Source organism: Alexandromys fortis, unplaced genomic scaffold (genome assembly GCF_014885135.2).
Source record: "Alexandromys fortis isolate MF-2015 unplaced genomic scaffold, M_Fortis_MF-2015_v1.1 scaffold_246, whole genome shotgun sequence".
NCBI lineage: Eukaryota > Metazoa > Chordata > Mammalia > Rodentia > Cricetidae > Alexandromys > Alexandromys fortis.
In genome coordinates, this window is record NW_026068131.1 from 1699685 (window position 1) to 1721508 (window position 21824).

The window sequence follows — 21824 nt, forward strand, 5'->3', positions numbered from 1 at the left end:
AGACGCAGGAGAGAATCAATGGGTCAGCACGAGCTGCACCACTGGCTCCTCTGTGCGTCTGGGACTAACTCCAATCTCCCTTTCCTCCCTCAGGTTTCCAGGTGACTGGTAGTGGGACGTAGGAGGGCCACCAAAGGCTGGGCTGACGTCAAGGGGCTTCAGGCTTTACATAGCATTTGCATTCAAATGAAGGGTCATTTCGCTTCCACAGGATCTTGTTCACTTCTTCAGGCAAGACCTTCTCCGCTGTCTCCCGGTCTTTCTGTACCGTTTTCTGGGATTCTTCTGCTTCCTTAGCACCAGTTTTGCACTTTTGGAGGCAGTTGTTGCTCAAGAGATTTCTGACCAGCTCCTTTAAAAGGAGTCTGAGGCCTGCCTTTTGCTGATCTTCCCCTTCCCAGCCTGCTCTCCTGGTCTCCTCTGGTATGGGTTTTCCACTTGGCACCGACCCATCCTGCCACTGTAAAGGATTTTCCCTTCTTTCACACCCACACACTCCTCAAGGAGGGGGCTTTGTTTCCATGGGCGGATATTTGTTTCACAAATATATATATATTCAGTATCCACTGTGTGTCAGGAAGTGATGTAGGCACTGGGGATACAGCACTAACAAACGTTTCTACTCTGGCTTCCTAAAGTTAGATTATAATTGAATGGAAGACTGATTTGGTTGGATGCTTAACAAACACGCACACTCTAAAGAATAATGAAGCGTATAGATTATGGGAGGGGGGAACAAGTGGATAGTGCATTGTCCGAATGTCATATTAATATACTAGTTTGAGTGTCTCTTTCTGCATCCAAGTCAGTGCCCCAAAGGAAAGGAATTCTTGCCGTCTCAAATCCATGGCAGCTGCAGCAGACTTGCAATTTCCTTCCAAAAGGATGAGCTAGGTAATCATTCTATCACTTATATCCCCAGACCCTTTCATCCATTTAAAAATAGAAGCCCCAACTGTATCTACATTACGAGACAGGGTTCACTAAGATGAGGCGTGTAACCAGCTTGCCTGCTGTATCCATTTATTCACCAGATACATTTTTGATGGCATTCTTGATCAGGTTTTTAATTCAAATAAGCTGTCCCCAATTATTTGACTCTTAGACACAAAACAGATTTTAATAGTTTGTGAGATTGGTTCCCTCACCCCCTTTTTAGCTGGTTTCTTTTCATTTAATGGTTTTGTGGAAGTTGCAGCTTTCCCTGCAAAGGCTTCTTCATTCTTAAAACACCAACAGCTTTCTTTCCTTGCTGACTTTCTTGGTCTGTGGCCCCTGCTCTAAGCTGTGTTCTCTGCACCTGTTCTTTGTAGACGCCTCTGCGCACCCCTTCATATACCCCTCTATGTACCACCATCTCTGTACCCCTTCTCTGCACTCATCTTTCTACAGTCTTTCTCTGCACCCCTTCTTTGTATCCCATTTTTTGCACCCCTTTGTATCCCCTTCTTCTCAACATCTTCTCTCAGCCTTCATCTAATTTGGTTTTTGCTGCTGCACCTTCTTTCTTTCTTCCTTCCTTCCTTCCTTCCTTCCTTCCTACCTTTCTTTCTTTCTTTCTTTCTTTCTATCTTTCTTTCTTCTCTCTCTCTCTCTCTCTCTCTCTCTCTCTCTCTCTCTCACTCTCTCTCTCTCTCTCTTGCTTTCTTTTGTCCCTACTTCTTCTTTACCCCTTCTTTGCCTTTTTTGGCTTGGTGAAGATGGTGTTCTGTTATGTGTGTTGCACATGTGTTGGAATGTGGAGGTCCTTGTTTGTGGGTTTAGCTTCAACACGATTCTCAGGTTCTTAGTTGGTTCTTGTTCAAGTGTCTGATGAATCTTCCTGTGCCGTTGCTCTTTGGCTCTCTGGGCTTTTCAAGATTCTGCCGATGTCTGTATTGATTAACTTGTACATGTGAAGGCTATGGTTACTTGAGGGAAACAGTTTTAAGCCTAGTGGCATACGATTCATCTAACTTTATTCATCTAACTTTCGGGAAACACTGTTAGTCCAAATGCAGAAATCTCTCCCACGCCCATCAAGAGCAGTTTGCTTACGTTAAGCAAAGTAATTCCAAGGATGTTTCTGAAGGTCTTGCTGTCACCACTGTCATTATAGAGGTTGCAGGATCCCTTGAACTGGATACAATGACACTTTCTCATTTTCTTCTTGCCAGCTCTCATTTTTTTTAAGGCATAGAGTTTTTTTTTTTTAAAGTATTTTATTAATTTTTGGAGAATTTCATACAGTCCACTTGGATCATATTCATCCCTCAACTTCTCTCAGATTCACCCCACCTCCTTCCTACCCACCCCACTTTGTGTTCTCTTTCTCTTTGAAGATTTATTATTATTATTTTTAAGTGTGTGTGTTCATGTGCATTCATGTGCATGCGTGTGAGTGCAGGTGCCTGCAGAGGCCAGAGCTGACTAGACCCTTCAAGAGGTTGTAAGTCACTGGATGTGGGTTCTAGGAGTCTAATGCTGGTCCTCTGGAAGAGCAGTATATGTTCTTAACTACTCACTATCTCTCCAGTCCTCCTCCTTTAAAAACCAAACCAAGCCACAAATGAGTCCAGTTTATGCTGACCAATTACTCTTGGGTGTGGTGTCAATTTTTTTGGTGTTGTTCTAGGCTTTAAGTTTCTTAAATAAAGCAGCCTCTATGGCCTTCTTGTAATGTTCAACCTAAGCTTTACCCCACAAAGAAAGTTCAGAAGTGCCCTTAATATGATAACATTTAGACATGAGCGTGCTGGTAATGCTGAAGCAGCTAGGGCAGAGCACAGGACACACAGGTTTGGGGTTTTGTTCACTTTACCGTGTCATGCCAGCTGTTGATTGGGGTACATGGGTGGCCTCCTTAATCCAAATTTCCAAAGACACCTGGCTAGACTCGTGGTTCCACCACCTTGACTCTGGGAATTCCAGCTCCAGCTGTACCAGTATCAGGGTTTAGCACTAACTAGTCTGTGAGTTGCTAATTCAGACAGTACCAAGCTGCCTAATGGTTTGATGCAGGTTGGTGTAAACCTGTTCACACTAACTTGTTGAATGGGAGCCTTTAACACAGTGAATGTACTCAAACTTTTATTCCTTTTTTTCAGAGTAAAGCAATATGATGGAACAAACAACTCATATTATTGAATAGGAAGCACATGAAGATACAAGGCCCCAAACAAACTTGTTTTCAGGTGCACCCTCTTGTTTCAGTCTTTGGCACCAAAGGATCCTGTTTATAACGAAAGTCAAGTGTCCCTTCCTCCAAACTCAAGGTTTTTAAGATCCTAGAAAGCTGGAATCTAGGGTTTTCCTAAGAATACCCAGCATGCTCTCCTCCTGGGTTGCCTCAAAGCACAGAAGCCTATATTGCCTCTAAAATGGTGTCATATAATCACATAAGGCAGTTTCTCACTAGAAACAGATATTTTTGGTCATTGTCCCCTTTTTCTCCTGCATCCTTCCCTACTGGTCCCAGGATCTCGTGAAAGCAGTGAAGATAGAGAAGAACAAGTATTTTGTTAAGTGCTGGGTGCTAAGCTGTTTATGAATAAAGCCTCTGACCTTATTAAGCTTGGATCTTATTTTTAAACATTTATTTGTTTGTTTATTTGTTTTCTTTGTGTGTGTGTTGGAATGCCGAGGTCAGACGACAACTTGTAGGAGGAGTTGATCTTCTGCCTTGTGAATCCTGGAGACTGAACTTTGGTTGAAAAGCTTGTCAGCAACTGAACCATCTCACTGGCCCTTAAGCTTTTATTCTAATGGGATGTTATTAGATAATTACATTTCGTGGTATGTCAAACGGCAATAACTTTTATGAAGGAAAAGAAAGCAATAGGTGATGTGGACTGTTGAAGAGAGATGCTGCAATTTTAAATGTAGTGGTCTCCAAGAATTTCTCTTAGAAATACTATGTGCATAAATCACAAGAGTTGATGGAATATACCATGAGGAAAGATCTATACCAAGGGACCAAGTGGAAAGAGAATGTTTGTGCCAGCGGTGGTGGCGCATGCCTTTAATCCCAGCACTCGGGAGACAGAGGCAGGCAGATCTCTGTGAGTTCGAGGCCAGCCTGGTCTACAGAGCTAGTTCCAGGGCAGGCTCCAAAGCTGCAGAGAAACCTTGTCTTGAACTCCCACCCCCCAAAAAAAAGAAAAAAAAGAAAGAGAATGTTTGTTTTCTATCAGAGAAAGGCTTTGCGGTTAAAGACTACATGAGGTCCAAATGCTGAAGGAGGAGCAAAACTTTGTAATTAGGATTACGATTAGGTTTTTCTCTAAATGAGGTACAGATATTGTGGGATTTGGAGTCGATGAATACCATGAATTGCTTTGGACATTGAATTTAAAATAAAGTATAAATTTGGCATGGAAGAACACATCTATCAGCAACCCCAGCATTTGGCAGGTAGAGGGAGGAGAATCTGGTTTTCAGTGCCATCTTCAGTGACGTAGTAAGTTCGAGGGCAACCTGGACTGCATGAGAGCCTCCCTCAAAACTAATGAACAAGGAAACAAACAAATTACCAAACACTATAAGCAGGCAAGATGGAGTTAGGAAGATCAATTAAATATTTATTGCAACTTTGTGAGTGGCAGTGGAGATGGATTCTATGTATATTTTAAAGTTGTTTCTGAGAAGAAATAAAAAGTAATTGGCCAGTAAAAGGCTAATGAAAAGTCCTGTGCAAGGGAGAAGGACGGAGGCCATTCGCTCCCTCTAGGTAATGTACCTCTAGGTACTCCCCACGTTGCTCTCACTTCATCTTCACCAGAACTCCACAAATGGTTTACTGTTCCCATTTTAGAGATGAAAAGACTGAGGCTCTGAGTTATTCTTCTACTTATTCTATCCTGAGGCAAACTAGTCTACGTGGCATTTGAAATAATACATCAGCACAAAGAGATATGGAGGACCTTTGCATGTCCTGTAACATGGTGGCTCATGACCGTAATCCTAGCACTTGGAAAGCTGAGGTGGAAGATCGCCACACGGTTAGAACCAGTTTCCACAGTGAGTTCAGGCCAGTGCCGGCTACAGAGAGAGGCTCTGTCAAAATACATAAATAAATAAATGGAAGAGGTTAGGAAGGAAATGGGAAAGAGGAAAGGGAAGAGAGGAGAGAAAATAACGTAGCCCAATGAATGCAGTGTTACACATGAGGAGACAGAGGGCTTGAGAGGGCAATATTTTTAAGGGACTGAAGGGTAGAACTATGATTGGAAAACAGGTCTGTCGACTATCTTCTCATTGTCTCCACTAAAAGGTACTCTTCTTGCCTATGTTCTTTCTGTGCCAGAACTGTCTTCACAATCTTCGACTTATAGAAAGTTTTAAAAAAAAGTTCAATTTCTCTCTGTCTCACAAGACTCAGCTGCGATAACCAACTCCTCGCTAAAGTCTCATGGAGTAATTCTCCTCTCAGAAAGTTATCTTCCTTTTGTTTGAGTTCCTAAATAATTGTCACTGTTTGAAGTCTTCTCTGACTCTTTTGGGATCTGAGCACTCTGAGAGAACATGGGCTGATGTGTTTGTGTCCACTAGAACGGAACACCCTCTACTCGGCAGTTTGGGGAAATATTTATGTACTGAATCACTAAAGGACCTTTGGTTGGTGAAAGGACCTTTGGATTGTGGATTGGAAACCATGGTGACCCAGTGACCCATTTGCAGGGCATGGGGGCAGGGCTGGTAATAATACTGCCCAGTGCTTGCCGGGGTTCCACTTCAGGATTCTCCAGTTTTGTTTTGTGTACATGCGAGTGCTTGTATGAATTTATGTGTGTGTGTTGGGAAAGGAACAGACAAGGAATCTAGTTTATTTAAAAGCAACTTTTGATTTCTTTCTTAACTAGAATATTAACCAAAGAGGCCGCTTTACTACAGGGACTGAAATTTACAGAAGCATAGGTGGCATGGGGCTTCAAACCCTCCGATGATTCCTTTTGTTGTCCAGATTAACTTTAATGTCTGAAGGAGACATTGAATGTGAAATTATTGATGGACATGGGAATCTGATTAAACCTTCTAATGCTTCGGAGAACTCATCACTTGACAATTTCTTTCTTTCTTTCTTTCTTTCTTCCTTCCTTCCTTCCTTCCTTCCTTCCTTCCTTCCTTTCTTTCTTCTTTCTTTTCTCCTCTTTTTTTTTTTTTCTGAGACAAAGTTTCTCTGTAGCTTTGGAGTATGTCCGTCCTGGAACTCGCTCTGTAGGCCCGGCTGACCTTCAATTCACAGAGATCCTCTGGCCTCTGCCTCCGGAGTTCCCGAGTGCTGGGATTAAAGGCGTGTGCCAACACCGCCTGGCTTGACAATTTTTTTCTAAACCTAGATTGGTCCCTTAACGCTGCTTAGAGCAGTTGGGAGCATCTCTCTGCCCTAGCACATTCCTCTCTAACCACTTTCTCCATCTCCCTGGCCCAGCCGGGGGCCAGGCTTGAGCCTTTGCCAAGGGATTTGAAGGGCAAAATGATTTCTTTGTCTTATAGAGGTTGGATCCTGTTGTCAATCTTAGGGTTCCTCCTAGTCCTGAGAAGGACACACCAGAGTTCAGAACTTAAGTCCATTTCTGCTGGACTGAGATTAGATCAGAAACTTACCCAAGGCACACACTAGGAGAATAACCCATGTAACTGGGAAAGCCCAAGCATATTCACTATGGACCTCCACAAGGCACTCCACTTCTTTCAGCTTTAGTTTTCAATATGAAAAGTGGGCCAGACAATAGAAATCTCTCTACAGTGATGCCGAGAGGGTTCAGTGCACCAACGGATATTACTATCATCCACAGAATGTCTGTGGATGACTACAAAGTATGGCCCTACCACGTCTCCTTGGCTCCACCCGTGAATGGAATGCTTGGTAATTGGTATGAAGACTGAGAACAGTGTGGACTTCTCTGCCTATTGACTCTCCACAAGCTTTGTAGTGCAATCTACTTAGGCATTCCCACCTTTCTCCTTAATCTTGTTGAAGCCTTAGTGATGCTAGATGTACTTCATCTTCTGACCACCTTCATCACTCTGATGAATATTTGCACTTCCAAAGAAGGTATTTTAGAGACTAAGAATCACTAATGGTTCTAATTGGTCAAAGAAAGACCAAAGTATGCTTTATAATAAGATCAGAGTATCTTGTGAGAATGTGAAGCATTAGGACAAGTACCCATTGAAATGGTTGAGGACTAGAGTTCTATGGTTGTAGTGGGAGGCTGCTTATTGGTTTCCGACCACCTGGCTAGCTTAGCTCCGAAATAATCACTTAGAAACTGTATTAATTAAATCACTGCTTGGCCCATTAGCTCTAGCTTCTTATTGACTAACTCTTACATCTTAATTTAACCCATTTCTATTAATCTGTGTATCACCATGAGGTCGTGGCCTACCAGAAAAGTTTCAGCACGCCTATCTCTGGTGGCTCCATGGCATCTCTCTGACTCTGCCTTCTCTCTCCCAGCATACAGCCCAGCTTTTCCCACCTAGTTCTGTTCTGCCCTTACCATAGTCTCAAAGCAGTCCTTTATTCATTAACCAATAAAAGCAACACATAGACAGAAGGACCTTCCACACCATATAGTAACCTTATTTGAAGGGTCAGATCTCCAGTTTTGGTTAATGAGAATAAAAGAAACTGTGGAGATCCAAAGCTAGGTGAAGCCAAAAGTTAACATAGTGAAGAAATAGGCTTCTTAGACATTCGAGGACAACTTCACTCTGGGAGGGAGGAGTTGTGTATGAGGAGGCAAGTAGGGGCCACTGCCTAATGTGAAGGTCTCAGACATGTATATGGGAAGGGTTTTGCAAAAGAGAGAGGGCAAAGGAAAGCAAAGATCAACCCCAATAAGGAGATATTGTAAGACCAGTGTTGTAACCATAGCAGAGGGGTCTTAATGATAGCTAGACAGAATAAAAATGATTGACTCTAAAATAGAAAAAGAAGAACTTCAAGTCTTAACTGGTTGCTGGAGGAACAGAGGGAGAAGTCCAGTTCAAGAGCACGTATGTACTCCCAGGCAGAACCTAGGCATTTGCTCCTGGACATTTCCATCAGATTCACCAAAATCAAAGGGATCGAATGGTTTTCAGTTCTGTTTTACATGCTAGTAGAGGAAAGGGGTATGACTGAAAATCCAGTGAGACCTGGTAACTGGCCCAAGATTAAAACAAAAAGAAAAATCCAGCACAAAGCTGCTTAATAATCCTTTAGTCTTAAGACATTTTTCATTCTTGGCTAGGGATTGGGACTTGGAAAACACAGGTTAGATACTGTGGCCATAAATGAGGAAGACAACATGACAAGGAAAAGTTGCAAGACTGTAACAGGAAAGATAACATGCCTGCTGTAAGGTCCAGAAGGTGCTGGAATGGGCGAGCAAGTTGATCAAAGTAAAATAAAACCACATTCACAACTTCATCAGCCATAACCATTTGTCATCGTAGTGGTGCAAACTCTAGTTTTAGGGTTTAATCTTGATACTATGTTTTGTGGGTGTTGTCAAATATATGACTGTATGCACCGATACAGGATTATATAGGATATTTTCATTGCCCTATTGGTCTAATCCTTGCCTATTCATACTTATCTATCTCTGTTCCTTAGCAGCTCCAGTTCTTTTTAGCTAATTCTGTTTGATCTTTACCAAAATGCGATATAGTCAGACTTAGATAGTATATAGCATTTTCAGATCATCTTCTTTCACTTTGAAATACATATATAAAGTTCCACTATGTCTCTCATAGCTTTACACCTCATTAATTTCTAGCAGTGACTAATATTCTATTGTTTAAATATACTGTAGTTTATTTATCCATCTGCCTGCTAAAGGACATCTTGACAATTACAGGTAAAGATGTATCCACGTGCAACTTTTTTTGTCTTTTAGTTTTCTTGAAACAATGTTTCTCTGTAGCTTTGGAGCCTGTCCTGGAACTAGTTCTTGTAGACCAGGATGGCCTTGAACTCATAGAGATCCACCTGCCTCCGCCTCCAGAGTGCTAGGATTAAAGGCACGTGCCACCACTGCCAAGCCCATGTGCAAATTTTTGTGTAGACATGTTTTCAGTGCTTTTGAGTAAATATCAGGAAGCACAACTAATGGATTATATGACAATAGCGTATTTGGTTTGTTGGAAGATGCCAGAGAATCTTCAAAAAGTGTCTCTACTGTTTTTCTTTCCTCTAGCAACACATGGGGGTTACAGTTGTCCTACATCTTTGCCAGTATTTAGTGTAGTGTTGACAGTGCTCTGAATTTTGGTCATTGTAATGCCCAATATCTGATGTTCAACATTTTTTTCTAACATAATATTATTATTGATTATTTGGGAATTTCACATAATTCACCCCATCACACTCACTTCCCAGTCCTCCCAGATCTATGTCCCCCCACCCTTGTAACCTCCCCTACTAAAAGAAGAAAAAGTCCAATTTGTGTTGTCTATATACTCATTGGAGCATGGTTAGACTCCCAGTGACCAGCCCCTTAAAGAAAAATGAGTCGTGTTGTGTCCCTGTCCACCCCTCCCCTCCACACCAGAAGTCCTCAGTTGTGCAAAGTTACACTTTTGCATCCTTATCACAACCACTTCCTGTTGTGGCTGCTTCTTTTGGGGGTGGCATGGGGAGGGGGAGGGGGATTGGGGGAGAGATTGTCACAGAAGCTTTCTATGTCTCCTTTTCAACTTTGATTCTGCCATCATTGATCACACTACAAAAGAAGCTTCTTTGCCCTTCACAGTCTGTGGGAGCAGGAATCGTGGCCTCTGGTGTGTTAGCACATGCCACAGACTGGTCTCTGGTGGCAGTACAGACCACGGATATCAACAAGGCCTTCTGCTTCAGCACAGGCGTGGTCACTTTCATAGCCCTTGGCAGCAGCACAGGCTAGGGACAACAATGTGGCCTGTGGGCAACACAGAGCACCTACACCAACCTAGCATGCGCCTTGGCCATGGACATGGCCACCACTGGCCTCCCAGACCACAGATGTCCACATGAACCTCAGGCTTCAATATTGAACGTTTTCCCCTCGTCTATCTACCTTTTCAGTGAGGTATTCAAGAGTTTTGCTCATATTAAAAGCAGATTATTTTCTTATTGTTGAATTTAAAAACGAATTCCATTTACTTATTTATTCATGTGTTGCAGAGAGGGCATGTCGGGGCATGTGTGTGGAAGCCAGATAACAACTCGGGGGAATCGGTTCTCTCCTTCAACCATATAGGTCTTGAACTCAGGGCTTTAGGCTTGGTGGCAAATTGTTTAAATGCTAAGCCATTTCGTCCGCCCTCATTGTTGAGTATGTATGTATGTATGTATGTATGTATGTATGTATAAAACAATCTTATTTTGCATACCAATCCCAGTTCCCTCTCTCTCCCTCTCACTCTCTCCACCTTCTCCCCATCCCACCTGCCATCCACTCCACAGAGAAGGTGAGGCCCTGTCACATCACTTGAGGCAGGACCAAGCCCCCACCCCCAGTCTAGGCTGAGCAAGGTATCCCTTCATAGGGAATGGGCTCCAAATAACCAGTTCATGCACTAGGGATGAATACTGGTTCCACTGCCAGTGGCCCCACAACTGTCACCCACATTCAGAGGGCCTAGGTCAGTCTTAGGCTGGTTCCCCAGGGTCAGTGAGCTCCCACTAGCTTGAGTCAGCTGTTTCTGTGGGTATCTCTATCATGGTCTTGGCCCCTTTGCTCATAATGTCGTTCCTCTCTATGATTGGACTCCAGGAACTCGGCCCAGTGCTTAGCTGTGGATCTCTGCATCTGCTTCCATCAGTTACTGGATGAAGGTTCTAGTTATTACAGGAGAAGGGGCATTGTTGGGGCCATGGGGAGGCTGCTCCCAGGTTTCCTGGGCTCCAGTTGGGTGGGGGTAGGGCACGGGATGTGCCTTCAGAGACACTGGCCTAGAATTTAGAACCCCCAGATATTCACCTCTTCAGGTGGGGGCGGGGCCAAGTCTCTGGTGGTTGCAGATGCTGTGGGGTTGCAGATAGTTGTGGTATGGAGAGACTGTTCCCAGTTCTTCTGGGCTCACGGGGGTGGGGCACAGGACATGCCTCCAGGTTCTATGGCCTAGAGAGTAGGTCACTGTTGAGATTTAAGACATGCTAGGCGGCGATGGTGGCGCACACCTTTAATCCCAGCCCTCAGGAGGCAGAGGCAGACAGATCTCTGTGAGTTCGAGAGCAACCTGGTCTACAAGAGTTAGTTCCAGGACAGACTACAAAGCTACAGAGAAACCCTGTCTCGAAAAAAAAAAAAAAGAACCGTTTCTTGAAAAACCAAAAAAAAAAAAAAAAAAAGAAGAAATAGTTATTATGTGGGTCTTTTTGTTTGTTTGTTTTTGAAGACAGGGTTTTTCTGTGTAGCTTTGGAACCTGCCTCTGCCTCCTGAGTGCTGGAAATAATGGTGTGCACCACCACCTCCTGGCATATTGTGTGGTTTTAATAACAGCTTTTTATTATATATGTGTCGTCCAGGTTTTTTTCTTGGTTTATGGCTTGTCTTCATGTTCTCTTGACACTATTTTCTGCAGTATGTACATTTTAAATTTTAAACAAGTTCAGCTTGTTAAATATTTCTTATGACTAACTTTTCCCTGGTGTTGTGTCTAAAATGACTGTGGTTATTTTCTTGATTAATGATTGTTATTGGACGACCCAGCCTCTGCGGCCTGTCCCAGCCCTGGTCAGGTAGTTCTGGGGTATATAATAAATCAAGGTGAGGAAGCCATGGAACACAAGTCAGTAAGTGGCATTACTCCATGGTCTTTGGTTCAGTTTCTGATTTGAGGTCGTGCCTTGGCTTTCTTCAGTGATATACTCTCACCTGTAAGCTGCAATAAACTCTTCTCCCCAAGTTTTTGGCTAGGGTGTTTTTTTTTCACAGCAATAGAAGTCTAGCCAGGACACTCACAAAGTAGTGGATTTCTGTAAGTCTTATTCATATATTATTAGTTCTGGTTAAGCCACCTCCTTTGCTATATTCTTTCCTATCTCTCTATTCCCATCCGCACTTATCCCTTTCTTTTTCTTTTCTTTTTTTTCCCCTCAAGACAGGGTTTTTCTGTGTAACTCTGATTCTCCTGAAACTTGTTTTATGGACCACATGGTATTGAACTCCTAGATCTGCCTGCCTCTGCTTCTAAGTGCTGAGATTAAAGGCGTGTGCCACCACTACCACCTGATCCCTACTTTATACCTTTAACCCAGAGTATTCCTCCTTATTCTTTCCTGTCTTTCCTTTTAGTATCGCCTCTGATTGTTTTTTACTTGGGTTGTAAAATGGTAGATTTCCACATAGTTTAATCCATCCACTTTTCATTTTGATTAAACTTCCCCCATCCCTTGTTTGCCCACCACCACTCCTTCCACGTTTGAATTTTTCTGCTTCCAATATTCTCCCTCTTTATTTTCATTTTGCCATATTTCCTCCTTTAATGCACGCATCTTCAGTATCCCATTTCTAATTACCTGACTTCTGCATCCACTCCAAGTTAAAGCAAAAGAGTACATGTTATGATCCACATATGTGAGAGACCATGTAGCATTTGTCTTTATGAATTTGGGTGACCTCTCTGAGTACAATCTTTTTTAGTCCCATCCATTTTGCCTGCAAATTTCCCATTTCTTTACAGCTAGGCAGCATTCCATTCTGTATATATGTACCACATCTTTTTCTATCCATTCATCTGCTGATGGGTGTCTAGGTTGTTTTCATTTCTGAGCTAATGTGAATAGAGTAATAGTGAACATGGATGTGCAAGTGTCTCTGGAGTAGGACATAACATCCTTTGGTATATGCTCAGAAGTGGTATAGCTCTGTTACTTGGCAGATCTGTTTCTAGCTTTTTGAGGACCCTTTAGACTTATTCCCAAAATGGCACTAGTATATGCTCTTATTAACAGTATAAAGGTATAAAGGTGCCTTTCTCCTCACATCCAGGCTAGTTTTCATTGTCATTTGTATCCCAGGTTATCTCTATTCTGACTGCAGTGAGATGGAACCTTAAGGTGATTAAAACATTCTTTCCCTGCTAGCCTATGATTATTACCCATTTGTATTTCTTGTTTTGAGAACTTTCTGTTCAGTGCCATAGCCCATTTTTAATTGGGTTGTTTCTTTTATTGATTTTTAGATTCTCCCACCTCTTAGTTTGTATATTTTAGACACTTATGTTGGATACTTAGATGGCAAAGATTTTCTCCTATTCTGTGGCTTGCCTCTTCACTTGATTGACAATTTCCTTTGAGAAGCCTTTTAATTTCGTGAGATACCACTTGCCAATTATTGGTCTTTGTGAACAGTGAGAGTCCTGTTCAGGAAGTCCTTGATTGCACCTATAAATCAAAATATTTCCCCTAATTTTTGTCCTAGCAATTTCACAGTATCAGGTCATATATAGAGATCCTTGATCCATTTGGAGTTGAGTTTTGTGTAGTATGAATGACAAACATCTAGCTTTTTTTCTTCTGCGTGTTGAGATCCAGAATTCCCAGCACTATTGGTTAAAGAGATGTCCTTTCTACAAGGTATCTTTTTGGTATCTTTTTTTTTCTTTTTTTTTTTTTCTTTTTGGTATCTTTGTCAATGATAGTGTTGCTGTAATTGGCCAAACTTTGTATTTGGGCCTTCTATTCTGTTCCATGATCTATGACTTTCCTTTTGTGTCCACACCATGATGCCTTTTATTCCTGTGGCTCTGAGGTGCAGTTAGAAATCAGATAACGCGATCACTCTTTTTATTCAAAATTGCTTTGGACATCTCACAGCTGCTTTAGTGGCAGCTGCAGACCCAGAGTGGAGACAGGCTGGAACTCTAGATTAGGTTCACAGGCAAGTGTGAAGTTCCACATTTTACAGTTGCCCTAGCAGAAACTGCAGACTCATGCATGACAGGGACTGGGTCTGGCTCACAGCAAGGCCCACAGATAACAAGGGGAGTTCCAGAACTCACAGTAAAAGCGCAGACCCAGGAAGGAGGCCCAGACTGACACAGGGCCATGCCAGACCTTCAGAGGAAGACAAGAGACAGAGTAATTCCCAAAGAGGGGCATTACACCTCAATCCTACTCCAATTTAGTCTCCCCAGAACATTGCAAAAACCAGCACTGATGGAGAAAAAGAAGGCTAGAATTTAAAAGAGCAAAATACAAAAGAAAGAAGAAAGAAAAAAAAAGAACCAACATATAAAATAAGATGTTTTTCAAAAAGAAAAATCACTAAGGTAGAGAAATTAAATCTTTCAATAAAAATCAATGATGAATTTTTTAAAAACTTTGAGTAGAATATATGAAATCTCTGGGACACCATGAAGAGAGCAGATTTTTTTTTTTTTTTTTTTTGTGAGCCTAGCATTTAATGGCTGAGCCATTTTTTTCTAGCCCTGAGACCAGATCTTCTAATTATGGTCATAGAAAAAGCTGCACCAAAGGTATAGAGAAAATTTTTAATAAAGTCATAGAAGCCAGGCAGTGGTGGTACTCACCGGTAATCCCAGCACTCAGGAGGCAGAGGCAGGCAGATCTCTGTGAGTTCAAGGCCAGCCTGGTTTATAAGTCTATAAGAGCTAGTTTCCAGAAACCCTGTTGAAAAAACAAAACAAAACAAAAATCATAGAAGAAAATTTCCTAAAGCTAGAGAAAGAGGTGCCCAGACAGGCAAAAGAAGTCCACAGAAGAGTAAATAAATAAGACCAGAAAAGAACCTTTCCATGACATATTATAGTAAAAAAAAAAAAGACAAAAGAATGTTTTGAAAGTTTAAAGAGAGCAGGGTTAAATAATCTATAAAGGCAGTCTCATCAGAATGACACCTGATTGATTGTTCAGCAGAAACTTTGAAAGCCAGAAGGACTTGGGAAGACAGATCTGAAAGTCCACACCTGCCAAACCAGACCATTAGACGAAGGAAAGCTGTGTGCTGAAATTGAAAGCTAAATAAAAACTGTCCACGATAAAAATAGACTAAAAAGGAATTGATGACCACTAAGCCAGCTCTTCAGGGGATACTAGAAGGAGTATGCCAATCTGAAGGGAAAGATAGCCACAAGAAATTGCCACAGGATTAAGTAAACAAAACCAGGGCAGTTAATCAAAAGAGGTTTAAGAGAATCCCCAGAAAGCCAACAGAATGGCAGGAATCAAGACACACCTGCCAATAGGAACTCAGTATTAACTGTCTCACTTTTCCAAATAAAAAAGATACAGACAAGCAGATTGGATTTTTTTAAATTTTTTTTTAAAGATTTATTTATTTATTATGTATACAACATTCTTTCCATGTATGTTTGTATGCTAGAAGAGGGCACCAGATCTCATTATAGATGGTTGTGAGCCACCATGTGGTTGCTGGGAATTGAACTCAGGACCTTTGGAGGAGCAGGCAATGCTCTTAACCACTGAGCCATCTCTCCAGCCCCCGCTGATTGGATTTTAAAAAGCAGGTTACCGCTGGGCGGTGGTGGCGCACACCTTTAATCCCAGCACTCAGGAGACTGAGGCAGGTGGATCTTTGTGAGTTCAAGGCCAGCCTGGTCTACATAGAGCTAGTTCCAGGACAGGCTCCAAAGCTACAGAGAAACCCTGTCTCAAAGAGAGAGAGAGAGAGAGAGAGAGAGAGAGAGAGAGAGAGAGAGAGGAAGGGAGGGAGGGAGGGAGGGAGGGAGAGAGGATGCCAGGGACCTACAGACCTTATTTACTGCCCCAAACTCGAGCCACCTCTCAGGGATGTTCCCTGTCAACAGGTCCCAGTGCGTTTGGTAATCTCCTCTCTGTTGGCTGGAGGGAACAAGAGAAGGAGTAGAGTGGCCACAGTCTAAGGATCCTTGGTAGATGAGAGGCAAGGAGGCCCTAATGGGATGGTTTCTGGTGCTGAGCAGTTGCTCGCTCCTCTGCAGGAAGGTGACATGCCTGCATAACTGTCCTCAAGGCAGTCAACCCTTGTTTACAGTTGGCATCCTAGGAGGGATTTGTTTTTTCACAGAGAGATCCTTTACTAAGCAGGGAAGAAAAGTTAAAGTGGCTGCTTTCTGACTCAGGCAGAAAACAGCAGCAAATGACCTTGCGGGTATAATTTTTAAGAGAAGGAAAAGGGAAAGTCTCTGTTGGAATGGGTTTGAATGCAGTGGTAAAGGAGATAGAGGATGAGGGAAAGGGGGACGGGGACAAGGGAAAGGGGGAAGGAGTATTTGTCTTGGAGGGACAAAAAACTGTCTCTGTGTGGAGAGGCACTTAGGCAAATGGCGCTTTATAAAGGTAAAGGTGGAAACTCTGTGTTAGAATGATCTGTAGGACCCCGTCAACAGATCAAGCCATATGACTGTCACGCACTTTCAGAGGGCAGGATGCCCAGCTGTCAGTCCACGATCCCTGAGCTCCCACTAGCTTGGGTCAGCTGTCTCTGTGGTTTTCCCAATCACAGTCTTGATCCCCCTTGCTCATATGATCCCTCCTTCCTCTCTTCAACTAAGCTAAAGGAGCTCAGCCCAGTGCTTGGCTGTGGGTCACTGCATCTACTTCTGTCAGTTACTGAATGTAGGTTCTATAAGGACAATTACGGTATTTACCAATCAGATTAGATTAGAGTGGAAGATCAGTTCAGACACCCTCTCCACTATTGCTAGGAATTTTAGCTGGGGTCATCCTTGTGTATTCCTGGGAATTTCCCTAGCACCTGGTTTCTCCCTAGCCACACAATGACTCCTTCCATCAAGATATCTCCTTCAAGGTAAACTACTGAGACTCAGGCCTCAGTTAAACTTGTTGATGGCTGAGTCCTACACTGACTGGTGATAATGGTTGGAAGTTAAGAAATTCCATTGGGCTCTACATTTTTCTCTGCTCCCCTCACTTCCTCTCCTTTCCTCTTCAACCCTCCCCCAAGGTCCCCATGCTCCCAATTTACTCAGGAGATCTTGTCTTTTTCTACTTTCTACTATTCATGTAGATTAGATCTATGTAAGTCTCTCTTAGGGTCCTCATTGTTGTCTAGGTTCTCTGGGATTGAGGTTTGTAGGCTGGTTTTCTTTGCTTTATGTTTAAAAACCACTTATGAGTGAGTACATGTGATAATTGTCTTTCTGGGTCTGGGTTACCTCACTCAAAATAATGTTTTCTAGCTCCATCCATTTGCCTGCAAAATTCAAGACGCCGTTATTTTTTTCTGCTGTGTAGTACTCCATTGTGTAAATATACCACATTTTCCTTATCCATTCTTCAGTTGAGGGGCATTTAGGTTGTTTCCAGGTTCTGGCTATGACAAACAATGCTGCTATGAACATAGTTGAGCACATGTCCTTGTGGCACGATTGAGCGTTCTTTGGATATATACCCAGAAGTGATATTACTGAGTCTTGAGGAAGGTTGTTTCCTAATTTTATGAGAAATCGCCATACTGACATCCATAGGGATTGTACCAGCTTGCACTCCCACCAGCAATGTAGGAGTGTTCCCTTTACCGCACAACCTCTCCAGCATAAGTTGTCATAAATGTTTTTGATTTTGCCTTTCTTACAGGTGTAAGATAGAATCTCAGAGTTGTTTTGATTTGCATTTCTCTGATGACTAAGGATGTTGAACATTTCCTTAAGTGTCTTTCAGCCATTTAAGATTCTTCTGTTGAGAGTTCTCTGTTTAGATCTATTCTCCATTTTTTTTAATTGGATTATGTGATCTTTTGGTGACCAATTTCTTGAGTTTTGTATATTTTTTAGATTAGACCTCTGTCTGATGTGGGGTTAGTGAAGATCTTTTCCCATTATGTAGGCTGTTGTTTTGTCTTGTTGACCATATCCTTTTCTTTACAGAAGCTTTTCAGTTTCAGGAGGCCCCGTGTATTAATTGTTTCTCTCAGTGTCTGTGCTGCTGGGGTTATATTTAGGAAGTGGTTCCCTGTGCCAATGTGTTCAAGTGTGTTTCCTACTTTCTCTTCTATAAGATTCAGTGTGGCTGGCTTTATGTTGAGGTCTTTGATCCATCGGACTTGAGTTTTGTGCATGGTGATAGATATGGGTCTATTTTCATTCTTCTACATGTTGGAATCCAGTTATGCCAGCTCCACTTGTTAAATATGCTTTCTTTTTTTCCATTTGATATTTTGTGCTTCTTTGTCAAAAATCAGGTGTTTGAAGATGTGTGGATTGATATCTGGGTCTTCTATTCCATTCCATTGGTCCTCCTGTCTGTTCTTATGCTAATACTAGGCTGTTTTCAGTACTATAGCTTTGTAGTAGAGTTTGAAGTCAGGGATTGTGATGCCTCCAGAAGTTCTTTTATTGTACAGAATTGTTTTGGCTATCCTGGTGTTTTTGCTTTTCCATATGAAATTGAGTATTGTTCTTTCGAGGTCTATGAAGAATTTTGCTGGGATTTTGATGGGTATTTCATTGAATCTGTTTGGGCAACTTTTACGGAAGAAAATTCAGCCCCGAGAAAGCAGAGCACTTCGGACACTGAATCTTTGATCTTGATTTTTCTGTTTTTAAAAAGAATTATACATCCCAGCCACAGTTTTCTCTCCCTCCTCTCTCCCTAGTTCCTCTGCCCACCCATCTTTGTTCCTATACCCAATCCACTCCTCCTCTGTTTCTGTTTAGGAAAGGGTAGATCTCCCAAGAGTATCAACAAAACATAGTATATTTGATGTTGAATTTTACCTTGTTTTGTAAATAGTGTCTCACAAAAAAATTTTTTTTATGATAGATGTTGAATTTTGTCAAATGCCTTTTCTGCATCTACTTAGATGATCATGTGATTTCTGTCTTTTAGCTTATGTGCTGAATAACATTTATTGATTTTACTAAAATATAAACCACCTCTATATCTCTGTAATGAATACAGCTTGGTTGCCATAGATGTTCTTTTTTTTTTTTGTGATGCTGCATTCAGTTTTCATTTTGCATCTGTGTTTATCAGAGAGACTGGTTAGCCATCAGCAATTTTCCTTTTTTTCTTTTTCTTTTTGCCAAATCTTTATCTGCTTTTGGAATCAGAGTAATATGAGCTTCATAAAACGAGTATTTAAAAGCTCTAGATGATAGGGAGCATTTCTCATTCAAAACATCTAACGTAGCCAAAGCTGACCTTGAATTCACTACGTAGTTGAAGATGACCTTGAACTACGTAGTTGAAGATGACCTTGAACTTTTGATCCCCCCCCCCCCCCCCCCCCCCCCCCCCCCCCCCCCCCCCCCCCCCCCCCCCCCCCCCGTGTCCAAAGTACTGGTATCAAAATGCCTAATTTTATGTGGTTCTGGATATTGAATCATGGGCTTCATGAATGTTAAGCAAACACACTACCAAATGAGCTACAACCACAACTTCTGGTTTATATTTGTTAGTTTGTCTTAATGTACTAGAGGTTAAACCCAGGACCTGGCACAATACATATACTCTACTAGTGAACTATATACTCAGTTCCTCATTTTAATCAAGGACAGAAATCACATGATCATCTCAATTGATGCAGAGAAGTTCTTTGACAAAATCCAATATCCTTTCATGATAAAAGTCGCATGGAAACCAGGAATAAAGGAACATATCTCAGCATAGTAAAGGCTGTATCAGCAAACCTATCATCAGCATTATATCAATGGAAAAAACTAAAAGCGTTTTCGTTAAAATCAGGAAGAAGGTGGGTGCGTCCACTTCTGAAGTTTCTGTACCCCAATAATCTTCTCTGCTGGTACAATAATTTGAATCAGACCAAATCAAACTGAATTAGAAAAAGCCCAGGTTTAATAGATACAAATGTTCCTAGATGACTTTTCAGTTCCCTAGAAGGGAGACAGGAAGGAAGACCACGTGTTTGTTGTCTGGGGGCAGTTTAAATACCCTGTAGGAGTGATCGTGAGCATCTCTAGGGTGGGGTGGTCATTTGGCAGACTTTCTTAGGGGCTGAGTCTGGGCTGAGGCACCTGCCAGAGGAGGGGGCCTTGCCTCCACCTGAACATTCCAGACTCTTTGGATATATGGATCCTAGGGGCTGGGGGTAAAGCCTGTACCCGAACATTTTCTTCAAGATATATCTTGAATATATCTTATTCAATATAGATAGTATCTGAAGTCTTAGTTAAAGCAATAAGGAAATAAGAGGGGGTACAGATAGGAAAGAAAGAATTCAAGACGTGCAATGATATAATTCTATATATAATAGATTATATCATAAAACTCTTAGATATGACACATACTTTCAGCAAAGTGGCAGGATACAAAATGAACACACAAGATATACAAATAACAAACATGTTGAGAATTAAATCAATAAAACAACCCCATTTGCAATTGTCTTAAAAATATCTTAGTGGCTGGAGAGATGGCTCAGAGGTTAAGAGCATTGCCTGCTCTTCCAAAGGTCCTGAGTTCAATTCCCAGTGGCCATATGATGGCTCACAACCATCTGTAAGGGTCTCTGGTGCCCTCTTCTGGCCTGTAGACATACACTCAGACAAAATAGGGTATATATAATAAATAAATAAAAAAAATCTTAGTGACTAAACAAATGGCCCCATAAGTAGGAGCACTTGATGAATAAAAAAGAACCTAAGCCTGAATCCTCAGAACCTATACAAAACCAAAACAAAGCAAAACAAAAAAACAGGCATGGCACTGCATGTGCCTATAGCCTTAGCATTGTTAGAGACAGAGACAGGAGGATCACTAGGGCTTGCTTGTTGTTACCAGCCTACTTGCAGGCTCAATTTGAGACCCTGTCTCAAAGGAATGGGTGGACAGTGATGGAAGCACAAAAGATTCTAGATTCAAAGCATTTTGAACATAAAAAATAATGCTGTAGATATCACTAGAACTAATTTCAAGTTATACTATACAGCTATGGGAACAAAGTAGCATGCTAATGGCACAAAGCAGACATGTAGATAAATGGAATAGAATAGAGAACCATCCAAATGCAGTCAACTGAGTATAAGGATGTAAAAATAATATATTAGTTTCTTCATCAAATGGTACTAGGAGATCTGGATATCCATATAAAGAAGAATGAAGCTAGATCCCTTTATCTTAGCCTATATAAAAATCAACTACAAATGGATCAGAGTCAATAATACAATACTTTAAACCATAAAACTCTTGACAAGAAAAAGTAGAGAAAACAGTTCAAGATGTAAGCACAAGCAAGGATTCTCTTTCCTGAATAGGACTCTCTTTGCTCAGGAAATAAGCTTAACAATTGACAAATGGGATTCATGAAAGTAAGAAAGTTTCATGCTGTAGAGGAAACAATCGAGTGGAAAGGCAGCCTGAAGAGTGCAAGAAACTCAGCCAGGCGGTGGTGGTGCACGCCTGTAATCCCAGCACTCTGGATCTCTGTGAGTTCAAGGCCAGCCTGGTCTACAAGAGCTAGCTCCAGGACAGGCTCCAAAGCTACAGAGAAACCCTGTCTCAAAAAACAAAACAAAACAAAATGCGAGAAATTCTTTGCTAACTCTACATCTGGCAGAGGCTTAATACCTAGAATACACAAAGAACGGAAAAAACCCTACCTAAATCAAACAGCTTAACCAATGAAATAAACACATAGTTCTCAAAGCATAGAATACCAGTCAGTAAATATTGAAAAAAATGTTCAACCTCAGATGATTAATAGTGTCAGTTTGGGAGGATCTAAAATCACCATGGAAACAGCCCTTGGGCACATCTGTGAAGGATTAGGTTAATTGAGCCCAAAAGACCCACTCTAACCCCTGGGAGGCATCATTTGCAGGTGGTGGTGGTGGTGGTGTTAGGGGGATGGTTGCATAAGAAGGAGGAAGATGGAGAGCGTGAGCATTGTCTCTGTTTCCTGACTATTCAGTGTGAGTAGTGCAT

The 21824-nt window shown here is 41.8% G+C and overlaps 1 pseudogene; it reads right to left on the bottom strand.

Moving 5' to 3' along the window:
* Positions 1 to 148: 148 nt before the first annotated feature.
* On the bottom strand, positions 149 to 4787 carry LOC126490826 (60S ribosomal protein L4-like; annotated as a pseudogene).
* Positions 4788 to 21824: the final 17037 nt, after the last annotated feature.